The following is a 13433-nucleotide window of genomic DNA, read 5'->3' as shown; positions in this document are numbered from 1 at the left end:
AAGTGAAGTATTTTTCATTGTACTATACAGCTATTTCTCTCCCGTATCTGAGCATCATGAGTTGTGGTATGTGTTAAAGGGGCGCTCTTTGGCCCAGGGCACATGAAAACCTGGAGCCAGCCCTACCCCCCACAAATTTAGCCAAATAACCCCCATTTTTCAGTGCGTGACTAGTATTATGAAGTAAATTAAGGTTGAAAAGCTTCAGTAATAAGATTTTATGTTTTTGGCATTCAAAAGGACACTGTAGGTGTGTTTCCTGGCCTCCACTCCCTGCCGACTTTGCTTCCCCATTGACTTGCATTGGGTTTCGTGCTTCAGTCGGCCTTCGACTTTTCACAAAAATCGGCCGATTTCGTTCGATCCGAATTTTGCGAAAGTCGGGTTTCATGAAACCCGGCTCGACCCAAAAAAAGGCAAAGTCGCTCAACTCTAATTCTGACCACATCTCCTGATTGTCTGCTACATAACACCTCAAAAACTGCTCGATGTCCTGATTCTTTCTTTCGGTCTGTCCATTGGACGCTGGATGATTACCTGATGAAAATGACAAATGATCCTTTAATCTGTCACAAAGAGCACTGTGATGAACATCCCGCCGCTGCCACCATATGTGCTCTAAAGGGGGGAGGTGTAATGTACTGTAGATATGTTTCTGGAACCTTCTAGAAGGTCCCTTTAACATATCTGCAGTACATTACAAGCACGCCAAAATCGAGCCACAAACTGTGGTCCCCTATCAGAAACAATGTTCGTGGGAACACCATGGAGCCTGACAATCTCTTTCGCAAATGCTTTAGCTAGAGTCTTGGCGCAGGGTAATTTACGGAATGGGACCAGATGACACATCTTACTAAACCAGTCCACAACAACCCAGATGACAGAAAAACCCTCAGAGATCAGCAGATCGGTGATAAAATCCATAGCAAGATGCGTCCAAGGTGAACTAGGAACCTCCAAAGGGCACAGCAACCCTGCAGCCGGAGCATGTGAGGCCTTTGATCTGGCGCACACGGTACACTGACGCACTCACTTGATGATTTCTCTTTGCCACCATGGCCACCAGAAACTTCGACCGATTGACTTTCTAGTTTCCGAAATCCCTGGATGATCCGCCAAATGAGACTCATGACATTCAGCAAACAAAGCTCTCCTCAAGGTTCTGGGCACAAATAATTTACCATACGGAGTGTTTGTTGGTGCAGCATTCTGGGCTTCTAGGATGCTTTTCTCCAACTTAGAGCCCAATGCTGCCACCACCACCCCTCTCTGAAAAATACATTCCTCCTTCTCAGTATTAACAGTTGGAGAGAAACTACGAGACAAAGCATCCACTTTAACATTCTTTGTCCCAGGGATATAAACTACAGAGAAATTGATCTGGGCAAAAAACAGTACCCACCTAGCTTGATGGACATTCAAATGTTTAACAGCATCCCGATATATCAGATTCTTATGATCAGTAAAAACCTGTATCGGATATCTCGCCCCCTCCAAAAAGTGTTGTCAATGCTCAAATGCAAGTTTAATAGCCAGCAACTCTCAGTTCCCAACATCATATAGTTGAGCTCAGTCACTGAAATTTTTTTTAGAAAAGAAAGCACAGGGATGCACCCCATCCTCTCCCTCCTGAGAAAGAACTGCCCCGACCTCTACTGATGAGGCATCAACCTCTACCAGAAAAGGCTTAGTCTCATATGTCTGGATCAGAACAGGAGCAAAGCTAAACCTCTCCTTGAGATGCTCGAAAGTCTTAACAGCCTCAGTGAACCATTGGACAGTATTAGAACCCTTCTTGGTGAGGTCAGTTATAGGTTTAGCGATAGCCGAAAAATTCTTTATGAATTTTCTATAATAGTTAGCAAATCCTAAAAATCTTTGAACCGACTTTAAACATTCAGGCTTAGGCCACTCCAAAACTGCCTGAACCTTCACCAGGTCCGTCTCAAACCCATCACTGGAGACAAAGCATCCCAAAAATCTAATTTTCTGTACCGCAAACTCACACTTCTCTGATTTAGCAAAGAGTGTGTTTTAGCTCAAAATCTGTAGAACTTTGCAGACTCTCTGCCAATGCGACTCCAGATCAAGTGAGTAAATCAAAATATCATCCAAATAAACAATAACACTCCTACCGATCAATGGCCTCAGAATGTCATTAATGAAATTTTGAAAAACCGCAGGCGCATTCGTAAGGCTAAAAGGCATCACTAGGCACTCAAAATGACCTTCCGGGGTATTAAAAGCTCTCTTCCATTCATCGCCCTCCTTCACCAGCAGCAAATTATATGCCCCATGAAGGTCAATCTTAGAGAACCACTTTTCTCTGGCTAGTTACCTAAACAAATCTGGAATTAGCGGCAACGGGTAAGGATTGCGCTCAGTGATCTTATTAATCTCCCGGAAATCCAGACACTGCCTAAGACCCCATCCTTTTTTATGACAAAAAAATCTTACAGCCACAGGGGACTTAGAAGGTCTTATATGACCTGCAGCTAAACTAGTCTGTAGGTATTCCTTTAAGACCTCCCTCTCTAGAATTGACAGATTAAATAAACGACTTTTAGGGAGTGTAGCACCTGGAACGAACTCAATAGCACAATCATAATCTCTATAGAGTGGTAGGGCTTGCAACTCGACTACTGAAAATACCTTCCAGAAAACCTAAATGACTTCAGGTAGCTCCCTCTTCAAAACAGCAGCAACATGAGCATTACAACATTTACCATAACGCCCCTACTTTAGCAAGTACTAATAAGTCTATACACTCCTGATGTTCCATATTCACAATAAGTGGAAACCAGGTGACCTTTCGAGAAACGCACCCATGTTTCAGGGTAGTGTTATCAATCGTCAAAACAGGAATAGGAGATGACAATGGTCCAGAATCAAACTTGTATATTCTAGAAATTGTTGATCAAGCAAATTAAGTGCAGAACCACAATCCACCATTACCTGAAAATCAATAGTATGACCATGAGAGGTAGTATTACCAGAAAAAAAAACTCCTGTGGACCGTAAAAATGCAATACGAATGGGCATGTTGCTCCTACTGACCTTTTTTCCCCTCCTTATGCGACCGTCGCATTGCTTAATAAAATGGTCAGCCTTACCACAATACAAGCATAGCCCATCAGAGAACCTCCTCTCCCTCTCCTGGGAACGAGAGGACATCACGCCAAGTTGCATCAGTTCCCCGCTGTCGACGGGGCTATTCTAAGAGACTGGGTCCAGGTTTATAGGAACCTTCTCTTCATTCTGCCTGTCTCTCAATCTTCTATTCACATGGATAGCTAATTGCATAGCAGTATCTGTTATGAATGGGTCACCGAGGAGGATAGCAGGACCAGGCTAAGCCACCAGAAAACCAGAGAGGTTGGTAACTAAGCGGATTGCAGACCCCTGATCCTATTCACAAAACTAGCAGTAGCAATGGAGCATACCTACAATGCCCTAGATGCCTCAGCAGAGCCGGAGAGCTAACTCAGCCTAAAGCAAGAAAGGAGAAATCTAAACTGTCCCGGAGCAGACCCCAAAGAAATAGATAGCCCCCAAACATATATACTCGGTGAGACAAGATGAAAACAAATCGCAGGCAGAAAAATAGACTGAGCAAATGATGGTGCCCAAACTGACTAGACAGGACAGGAAAGGAAAGACACTGTCTGCAATCATGCAAAAAACCGTGAAAAATCCAACACGTCTGATGTAAAAAAAAACACTGAAGTCACACGACTTCGCCCCCACTATATCAGCACTCCAGTATATACTGAAAGCAAAGCAAAAAGAGACCAATATAACAGGGGACAGAACAAACTGACACAAGCAGTAACATATGGGCAGTGATCCAGCACAGCCCCCAGCAAGAGCAAGCTGACCACACAAAGCAGAGATAGACAAACCAGATCAAATGCAAAAAGATTAGCAAATGAACCACTTAGCTGAACCATGCAGGAACAGAGCAGGAGACATCAGACATCAGAAGGCACAGGAAGAAAATCACCAGCAGGGATTAAAAGAAGCCAGCTGTCTTAAATACTCCAGTCAGAAAACCCAGCTCTCCAATCGTCATCATCATTATCAGGTGGCAAGTCTCTGTCAATCTGACCAGCTCAACTACCTCCAGTAACCACCAGAGGGAGCCCAGAAAGAGAACTCGCAACACCATTGTCAATCTGACCAGCTCAACTACCTTCAGCAACCACCAGAGGGAGTCCAGAAATAGAATTCACAACAGTGGCCCCCTTGAGGAGGGGTCACCGAACCTTCATCCATGCCACCAGGCCGGTCAGGATGGGCCCGGTGAAAAACAAGAACCAATTTCTCAGCATGAATATCAGAAGCAGAGACCCAAGAATTATCCTCCTGGCCATAACCCTTTCATTTGACCAAGTACTGGAGTCTCTGTCTAGCCAAATGAGAATCCAATATCTTCTCTTCCTCATACTCCAAATTACCCATAACCAATACAGGATCAGGAGGTGCCGCCATGGGGACTACTGGCTCCACAAACCTCTTCAACAAAGATTTATGAAAAACGTTATGAATCTTAAACGTAACTGGAAGAGCCAAACAAAAAGAAATGGGGTTAAGGATTTCCAAAATCTTATAAGGTCCAATGAATCTTGGCTTGAATTTTGGAGCTGCAACCTTCATAGGAATATTTTTTGAAGACAACCAAACAATATCACCCACTTTTAACCGGGGACCAATGGTCCTATGCCGGTTGGCAAACCATTGGGCCTTTTCTTGAGAGTGGGACAACTTATCCACTACTTGGTCCCAAATCTGCTGCATTCTCTCTACCACAGAATCCACACCTGGGCAGGCCGAAGATTCCACCTGCCCTGCAGAAAATCGAGGATGAAACCCAAAGTTACAGAAAAAAGGCGACATCAAAGTGGCAGAACTAGCCCTATTGATTAGCGCGAATTTGGCCAAGGTAAAAAATGAGACCCAGTCATCCTGATCAGCAGATATGAAACATCTCAAATAGGACTCCAAAGTCTGGTTTGTTCTCTCAGTCTGCCCATTGGTCTGAGGATGAAATGCAGAGGAGAAAGATAACTGAATTCCGAACAAAAAGCTCTCCAAAATCTGGAAACAAACTGGACTCCTCTGTCCGACACAATGTTCTCAGGAATCCCGTGCAAACGAAGCACCTGTTGTAAAAACAAGGGCATCAACTCAGAAGAAGATGGCAACTTTGAGAGTGGTAAAAGATAGACCATCTTAGAAAATCTATCACAGATCACCCAAATAAAAGTCATTCTCTGAGAGACAGGGAGATCAGAAATAAAATCCATTGAGATATGGGTCCATAGCCTCCTGGGCACCGGCAGGGACATCAACAAACCACTATATCGAGAACAGGGCTTGGCCCGAGAAAAAGTCCCACAGGACTGCACAAAATTCCTGACATCATGAGATAAGACAGGCCACCAAAAAGACTCACTCACCAAATCTCTGGTACCAAAAATACCTGGATGACCAGCCAACGTGGAGCAATGAATTTCAGACATTACTCTTTTCCTCCACTGGTCAGGGACATACAATTTTCCCATAGGGCAACGTTCAGGTTTGCCCTCCTGAAATTCCTCCAGGGCACGTCTCCATTTGGGAGAGATGGCGGAAAGAACTACACCCTCATTTAGAATGGTAGTAGGCTTGGTCACATCAAGAGAATCCGCAAAGAAACTCCTAGAAAGGGCGTCCGCCTTAACATTCTTAGTGCACGGAAGAAAAGAGACCACAAAATTAAAACGTGTGAAAAACAAGGCCCACCTAGCCTGTCTAGGATTCAAGCATTTAGCTGATTCAAGATAAATCAAATTCTTGTGGTCGGTGAGGACCACAACTTGATGTCTAGCTCCCTCCAACCAATGTCTCCACTCTTCAAATGCCCGTTTCATGGCCAACAATTCCAGATTCCCCACGTCATAGTAACGTTCAGATGGGGAAAATTTTAGAGAAAAGAAGTCACAGGGATTCATCTTAGAAGTCACCGGATCTCTTTGAGACAAAACGGCTCCTGCACCAATCTCAGAAGCATCTACCTCCACCTAAAATGGGAGTGAGACATCAGGTTGCCTTAGAACCGGAGCAGAAGTGAATCTCCGCTTAAGCTCCTAAAATACCGAGGCTGCCTCTGGAGACCAATTCACCACATCAGTGCCCTTTTTGTTCAAATCAGTCAGTGGTTTAACAATATCAGAAAAATTACTTATAAATTTACGGTAGAAATTAGCAAAACTCAAAAACTTCTGGAGAGCCATCAAAGAAGTGGGCTGAACCCAATCATAAATGGTCTGTACCTTGGCCGGGTCCATTTCAATAGTAGGCAGGGACATAGTGAATCCCAAAACTGAAATCCTCTGTACACCAAAGAGGGACTTCGATCCCTTAACATACAGAGAATTTTCCCTCAAAATCCGGAACACAGTCCGAACATGTCATCCAGATAAATGATCAAAAACTTATCCACAAAGTCCCAGAAAATATCTAATCTCACAACTTGTGTGGAGCGATACCTTCCGATATCGTAAAATTTTGGATAGGATTGGATCGGACCAATACCCAAAAAGTATCGGATATCGCCGATTCCGATACAGGAAACCAATGCAAGTCAATGGGACAGAAATATCGGAATTAAAATAAACCCATTCTTTCCTTGTAGGTTAATTCTACATGAAGAAAAACAACTAAGAATAATGTAGAATGTATTGGGGGAGGTGGAGGAGACATTAAAGCCATAGAGGTTTAGCCCAATCAAATAGAATAGCAGGAATAATTTTTTTTTTTTGAAGACGTTCGGAGTTACAAAGATATTGACTATGTTAACCTTTTTTATATTTTGTTCGATATGTATGTTTCACAACTTCCATGCTCTTCACCTTCTTTTTTACTTCTCCCACACTTTCTCCTTCATGATCCTCAGCAGCAGCAGCATCTTTTTCTTCAACTTCTTCTTCACCTTATTCATCTTCTTCTTCTTCATCTTCTTCCTATTCTTCTTTTTTTTAGATTCTTCATATTCTTCTTATTCAATTATTATTCTTCTTCATATTCTACTTCTTCATCTTCTTCCTATTCTTCTTCTTCATCATATTCTTATTTGTGACAGGCATTCCTGAAGTTGTTATCTATAAAAGTTTGAAGATTACACCTTCCGTTCTGCCTGTCACAAAAGATTTACAACAGGATTTTCCGTGTTCAGTTTGGCCTGCAGCAGCAGGCATTTTCTAGGGGCACCACGAGGAGGAACGGACTCACCCCCATACACTGCTTAGTCTTCTTCTGCTTATAATTTCGATAATATCTTTTGCTCTGATTTTTAGTCTTATGCGTAATGTTCTTCTGCTTTTTGTTCTTCTGCTTCTTGGTCTTCTGTCTCTTGTTGTTCTGCATCTTGGTGGTTGTCTTCATGTTCTTTGTCCTCTTGGTCATCTTCTTCAGGGTCATCTTTTTGGTCTTTGGGGTGGTCTTCAGAGTCGTCGTCTTCAGGGTCGTCATCTTTGAGGTCGTCGTCTTCTTCGGGGTGGTCTTCAGGGTCGACGTCTTCAGGGTCATCGTCTTAGGTGTCGTCGTCTTCTTCGGGGTGGTCTTCAGGGTCATCGTCTTCAGGGTCATCATCAGGGAGATTCAGAGTGATTACCAAAAACCATTTAAAAAACTTGAACTTGGAAATGTAGCAGAAGGTACAAGAAGGCTGAGGAACTGCCGAGAACCAGCTGACGGTACTGTGTTGTGAGTTCATTTTCCCCTTTACCACTGAGGCCCGATGAACTCCCTCTTCTGGTAAAGAAAGGTAGTGAGCCTGATTATCAAGCATCTGGGCCTGATGATGATGATTGGCTGAGTGGAGTATCTGACTGAATATAAGGCTGTCGACGCCTTTCTGCCCTGCGGGTGATTTCTCTGTGGGATCCTTGGAGACCAGTCTGAATTCCTGCTCTCCTAAAGCTAAGTTTTCTGCTCTGCCTTTTGCATTTGTACTTTGTTTTTGTTTTGCTGGATTTCTGTCATTCCCTGCTGGGGTGAGCTGAATTCCTTTAGCTCTGTCTTCAGAAAATACCTGAGTGCAAATATAGTTTTTGAAGCCTAGCTGCTTCAGGGCCTTTTTCCATATCAGCCTGTTGGCTTTTGTTTTTCATAGGGTTTTGGCAGATTGCAGACAGCAACCATTTTAGTTAGTTTGGGCCCCATTGCTCAGCCTATCTTTCTATCTGTGTGAGTGTTTTTTCATCTTGCTTCACCGTCATTATATGTTGGGGGCTGCCTTTTACTTTGGGGTCTACTCTGGGGCAGGTTAGATTTCCTTTTCTGTCTTTAGGTTATGTAGTTCTCCGGCTGTGATCGAGGGGTATAGGGCACCGTAGGAACCCCCCACGGCTACTGCTAGTTGTGTTGATAGGTTCAGGGGTCTGCAATCTGATAGTTGCCAACTTCTCCGGTTTTCTGGACGTAGCTTCTACTTTTGTGTCTGCCTCCTACAGTGACTCGTTCATAACAGAATCACCCGCCATACCGCAAATCCTAGGGTACTCAATAGCAGGAAAGAATTGTAAAGAAAAAAAAAAAAAAAAAAGTGTGTATATTTTTTCCTCTATATCTCTGAGGCCGTAGGGGGAATTTTTTTTTTTCTCTCAATGGAGATAAAGCAATTGTCTGATCGCGTGGAGCAGCTCGCTGCGGAAGTGCGGGGAATTTCCGCCTACCTTGCTCATTCACATGCTGCTGAACCAAAGATTCCCACACCTGATGTATTTTTTGGGGATCGGTCTAAATTTTTGAATTTCAAAAATAATTGTAAATTATTTTTTGCTTTGAAGCCTAACTCGTCAGGGAGCTCCGCGCAGCAGGTTAAAATTGTCATCTCTTTGCTGCGTGGCGATCCCCAGGATTGGGCTTTTTCTTTGAAACCTGATGATCCTATTCTGACTAATGTGAACGCATTTTTTCAAGCCTTGGGGTTGTTGTATGACGAACCTAATGCCATTGATCAGGCTGAAAAGACCCTGCTGGCATTGAACCAGGGTCAAGATTCTGCAGAATTGTACTGTCAAAAATTCCAAAAGTGGGCGGTACTTACTATCTGGAATGATGGTGCCCTGGCTGCTCTCTTTCGGGAAGGGTTTGTCAGAAGCCGTAAAAGATACTATGGTGGGATTTCCTGTTCCCTCTGGTCTTGACGATTCTATGTCATTAGCCATTCAGATTGATCGGCGTTTGCGCGAACGCAAAACTGCACGAGTAGTGTTGCCACTTGTTGAACAAATGTCTGAACCTATGCAATGTGATAGAGTTTTGTCCAGAGAGCAGCGTCAGGAGTTCAGAAGGCGTAATAAGTTGTGTTTTTTCTGTGGAGATGCCTCGCATATTATTTCTGTCTGTCCTAAACGAGAGAAACGCTTTGCACACACATTTTCTGTTGGTGGTGTTCAACCTAAGTTTCTTCTGGCTATTACTCTGATCTGCTCCCTGTCCACATTTTCCGCCAAGGCTTTTGTGGATTCGGGAGCAGCTCTAAACCTAATGTACTTGGATTTTGCTAAACGTTGTGGATTTCCTATGACACCTCTGCAGACGCCTATCCCTTTGAGGGGGATTGATGCTACTCCTTTGGCAAAAAATAAACCTCAGTTTTGGACCCAGGTGGTAATGCAGGTCGCCCCAGACCATCAAGAGAATTGCAGATTTTTGGTGTTGCATAATCTGCATGATACCATTGTTCTGGGGTTTCCCTGGTTGCAAATTCATAATCCAGTTTTGGATTGGAAATCTGTGTCTGTGGTGAGTTGGGGGTGTCGGTGTGCCTTTAGTGAGGCTCCGGTGTTTTCCACCTCTCCTCAGTCGCATGATGTTCCTGATTATTTGGCGGACTTTTATGATGTATTTAGTGAGAATGAGTCTACGTCTCAGCCTCCTCATAGGAGTTATGACTGTGCTATTGAACTGAGCCCGGTGTGTAAATTCCCCAAGGGTCAGCTCTTCAATTTATCTGTACCCGAGCACGAGGCTATGCGATCCTATATTATGGAGGCGTTGGAGAAGGGTCATATTAGACCATCCTTGTCACCCTTAGGTGCCAGTTTTTTTTTTGTAGCCAAAAAACATGGATCATTAAGACCTTGTATTGATTATCGTGCCCTCAACAAAATTACTGTTAAATATCAGTATCCGTTACCCCTGATTTCAGATCTATTCTCTAGAGTTAAAGGTGCTTGCTGGTTTACCAAGCTTGACCTCAGGGGGCGTATAATCTTATTCGCATTAAGCACGGGGATGAATGGAAGACTGCGTTTAATACTCCGGAGGGACATTTTGAGTACCTGGTGATGCATTTTGGGCTCACTAATGCCCCTTCTGTCTTCCAGTGCTTCATGAACGATATTTTCCGAGATTTTGTCGATAAATTTTTGATTATCTATCTGGATGATATTTTGATCTTCTCCAAGGATTGGGATTCTCATGTGGAACATATTCGGACTGTGTTCCGGATCTTGAGGGAGAATTCCCTGTATGTCAAAGGATCTAAATGCCTTTTTGGAGTACAGAGGATTTCTTTTTTGGGATTTATTTTGTCTCCGTCAACTATTGAAATGGACCCGGCCAAGGTACAGGCCATTCACGATTGGGTTCAGCCCACTTCTTTGAAGGCCCTTCAGAAGTTTTTGGGTTTTGCTAACTTTTATCGGAAATTTATAGCAAAATTTTCTAGTATTCCCAAGCCATTGACTGATTTGACTAAGAAGGGTGCTGATGTGTTAAATTGGTCTCCAGAGGCTGTTTCTTCCTTTCAGGAGGTGAAGCGAAGATTCACCTCCGCCCCGGTTTTGCGGCAACCTGATGTCTCACTTCCGTTCCAGGTAGAGGTGGATGCTTCTGAGATTGGTGCAGGAGCTGTTTTGTCCCAAAAGGATCCTGTAACATCTAAAATGAATCCCTGTGCTTTCTTTTCCCGAAAGTTCTCTCCATCTGAACGTAACTATGATGTGGGGAATCGGGAACTGTTGATCATGAAATGGGCTTTTGAGGAGTGGAGACATTGGTTGGAGGGAGCTAATCATCAAGTCGTGGTCCTCACTGACCACAAGAATCTGATTTACCTAGAGTTGGCTAAGCGCTTGAGCCCTAGACAGGCTAGGTGGGCCTTGTTTTTTACACGTTTTGATTTTGTGGTTTCTTTTCTTCCTGGAACTAAGAATGTCAGGGCTGACGCCCTATCTAGGAGCTTCTTTGCTGATTCTCCTGTAGTGACCAAACCTGCTACCATCTTAGGCGAAGGGGTAGTTCTTTCTGCCATCTCGCCCGATTTGAGACGTGCTCTGGAAGAGTTCCAGAAGGACAAACCTGAGCGTTGTCCCAGTGGAAAGTTGTACGTTCCTGGCCAGTGGAAGAGGAGAGTGATGTCTGAAGTTCATTGCTCTGCTTTGGCTGGTCATCCAGGTATTTTTGGTACTAGAGATTTGGTGAGTCAGTCTTTTTGGTGGCCCTCCTTGTCTCGTGATGTCAGGAATTTTGTGCAGTCCTGTGGGACTTGCTCCCGGTCTAAATCGTGTTCTCGCTCTAGTGGGTTGTTGATGCCTTTGCCTGTCCCCAAGAGGCCATGGACCCATATTTCAATGGATTTCATCTCTGATATGCCTGTCTCTCAAAGGATGACTGTTATTTGGGTGATTTGTGATAGGTTCTCTAAGATGGTTCATCTTGTACCACTCCCTAAGTTGCCGTCTTCCTCTGAGTTGGTACCCCTGTTTTTGCAACAGGTGGTTCGCTTGCACGGGATTCCTGAGAACATTGTATCTGACAGAGGAGTTCAGTTTGTGTCTAGATTTTGGAGAACTTTCTGTTCCAAGCTGGGAATTCAGTTGTCCTTCTCCTCTGCTTTTCACCCTCAGACCAATGGGCAGACAGAGAGAACAAACCAGACCTTGGAGTCATATTTGAGATGTTTTATTTCCGCTGATCAGGATGATTGGGTTTCATTTTTACCCTTGGCCGAATTTGCTTTAAATAATAGAGCTAGTTCTGCCACTTTGATGTCACCTTTTTTTTGTAACTTTGGGTTTCATCCTCGATTTTCTTCAGGGCAGGTGGAGCCCTCTGCCTGCCCAGGTGTTGACACTGTGGTGGAGAGAATGCACCAGATCTGGGACCAAGTGGTGGATAAGTTATCTCTCTCCCAGGAAAAGGCCCAGCGGTTTTCCAACCGACATAGGACCATTGGTCCCCAGTTTAAGGTTGGTGATATGGTGTGGTTATCATCAAAAAATATTGCTATGAAGGTGGCTTCTCCTAAGTTTAAGCCTAGATTTATTGGACCTTACAAGATTTTGAAGATTATTAATCCGGTCTCTTTTCGTTTGGCTCTTCCTGTCACATTTAAAATCCATAATGTGTTCCATAAGTCTTTGTTGAAGAGGTTTGTTGAACCTGTTGTTCCTGGGGTGGCACCTCCAGACCCTGTATTGGTTGAAGGTAACATGGAATATGAGGTAGAGAAAGTACTGGATTCCCGTCTGGCTAGACGGAGACTCCAGTATTTGGTTAAGTGGAAGGGTTATGGTCAGGAGGATAATTCCTGGGTCTCTGCCTCTGATATTCATGCCAAAAGATTGGTGCGTGCCTTTCATCGGACTCACCCTGATCGCCCTGGTAGCGTGGTTGAGGGTTCGGTGACCCCTCCTCAAGGGGGAGGTACTGTTGTGAGTTCATTTTCCCCTTTACCACTGAGGCCCAATGAACTCCCTCTTCTGGTAAAGAAAGGTAGTGAGCCTGATTATCACGCATCTGGGCCTGATGATGATGATTGGCTGAGTGGAATTTCTGACTGTATATAAGGCTGTCGACGCCTTTCTGCCCTGCGGGTGATTTCTCTGTGGGATCCTTGGAGACCAGTCTGAATTCCTGCTCTCCTAAAGCTAAGTTTTCTGCTCTGCCTTTTGCATTTGTACTTTGTTTTTGTTTTGCTGGATTTCTGTCATTCCCTGCTGGGGTGAGCTGAATTCCTTTAGCTCTGTCTTCAGAAAATACCTTAGTGCTGATATAGTTTTTGAAGCCTAGCTGCTTCAGGGCCTTTTTCCATATCAGCCTGTTGGCTTTTGTTTTTCATAGGGTTTTGGCAGATTGCAGACAGCAACCATCCTATCCTGTCCTATTTTAGTTAGTTTGGGCCCCATTGTTTGCTCAGCCTATCTTTCTATCTGTGTGATTGTTTTTTCATCTTGCTTCACCGTCATTATATGTTGGGGGCTGCCTTTTACTTTGGGGTCTACTCTGGGGCAGGTTAGATTTCCTTTTCTGTCTTTAGGTTATGTAGTTCTCCGGCTGTGATCGAGGGGTATAGGGCACCGTAGGAACCCCCCACGGCTACTGCTAGTTGTGTTGATAGGTTCAGGGGTCTGCAATCTGATAGTTGCCAACTTCTCCAG

The sequence above is a fragment of the Dendrobates tinctorius genome, unplaced genomic scaffold, assembly GCF_039654945.1.
Source record: "Dendrobates tinctorius isolate UK_male_01 unplaced genomic scaffold, ASM3965494v1 ptg000151l, whole genome shotgun sequence".
Taxonomy (NCBI): domain Eukaryota; kingdom Metazoa; phylum Chordata; class Amphibia; order Anura; family Dendrobatidae; genus Dendrobates; species Dendrobates tinctorius.
This window is presented reverse-complemented; position numbering follows the sequence as displayed.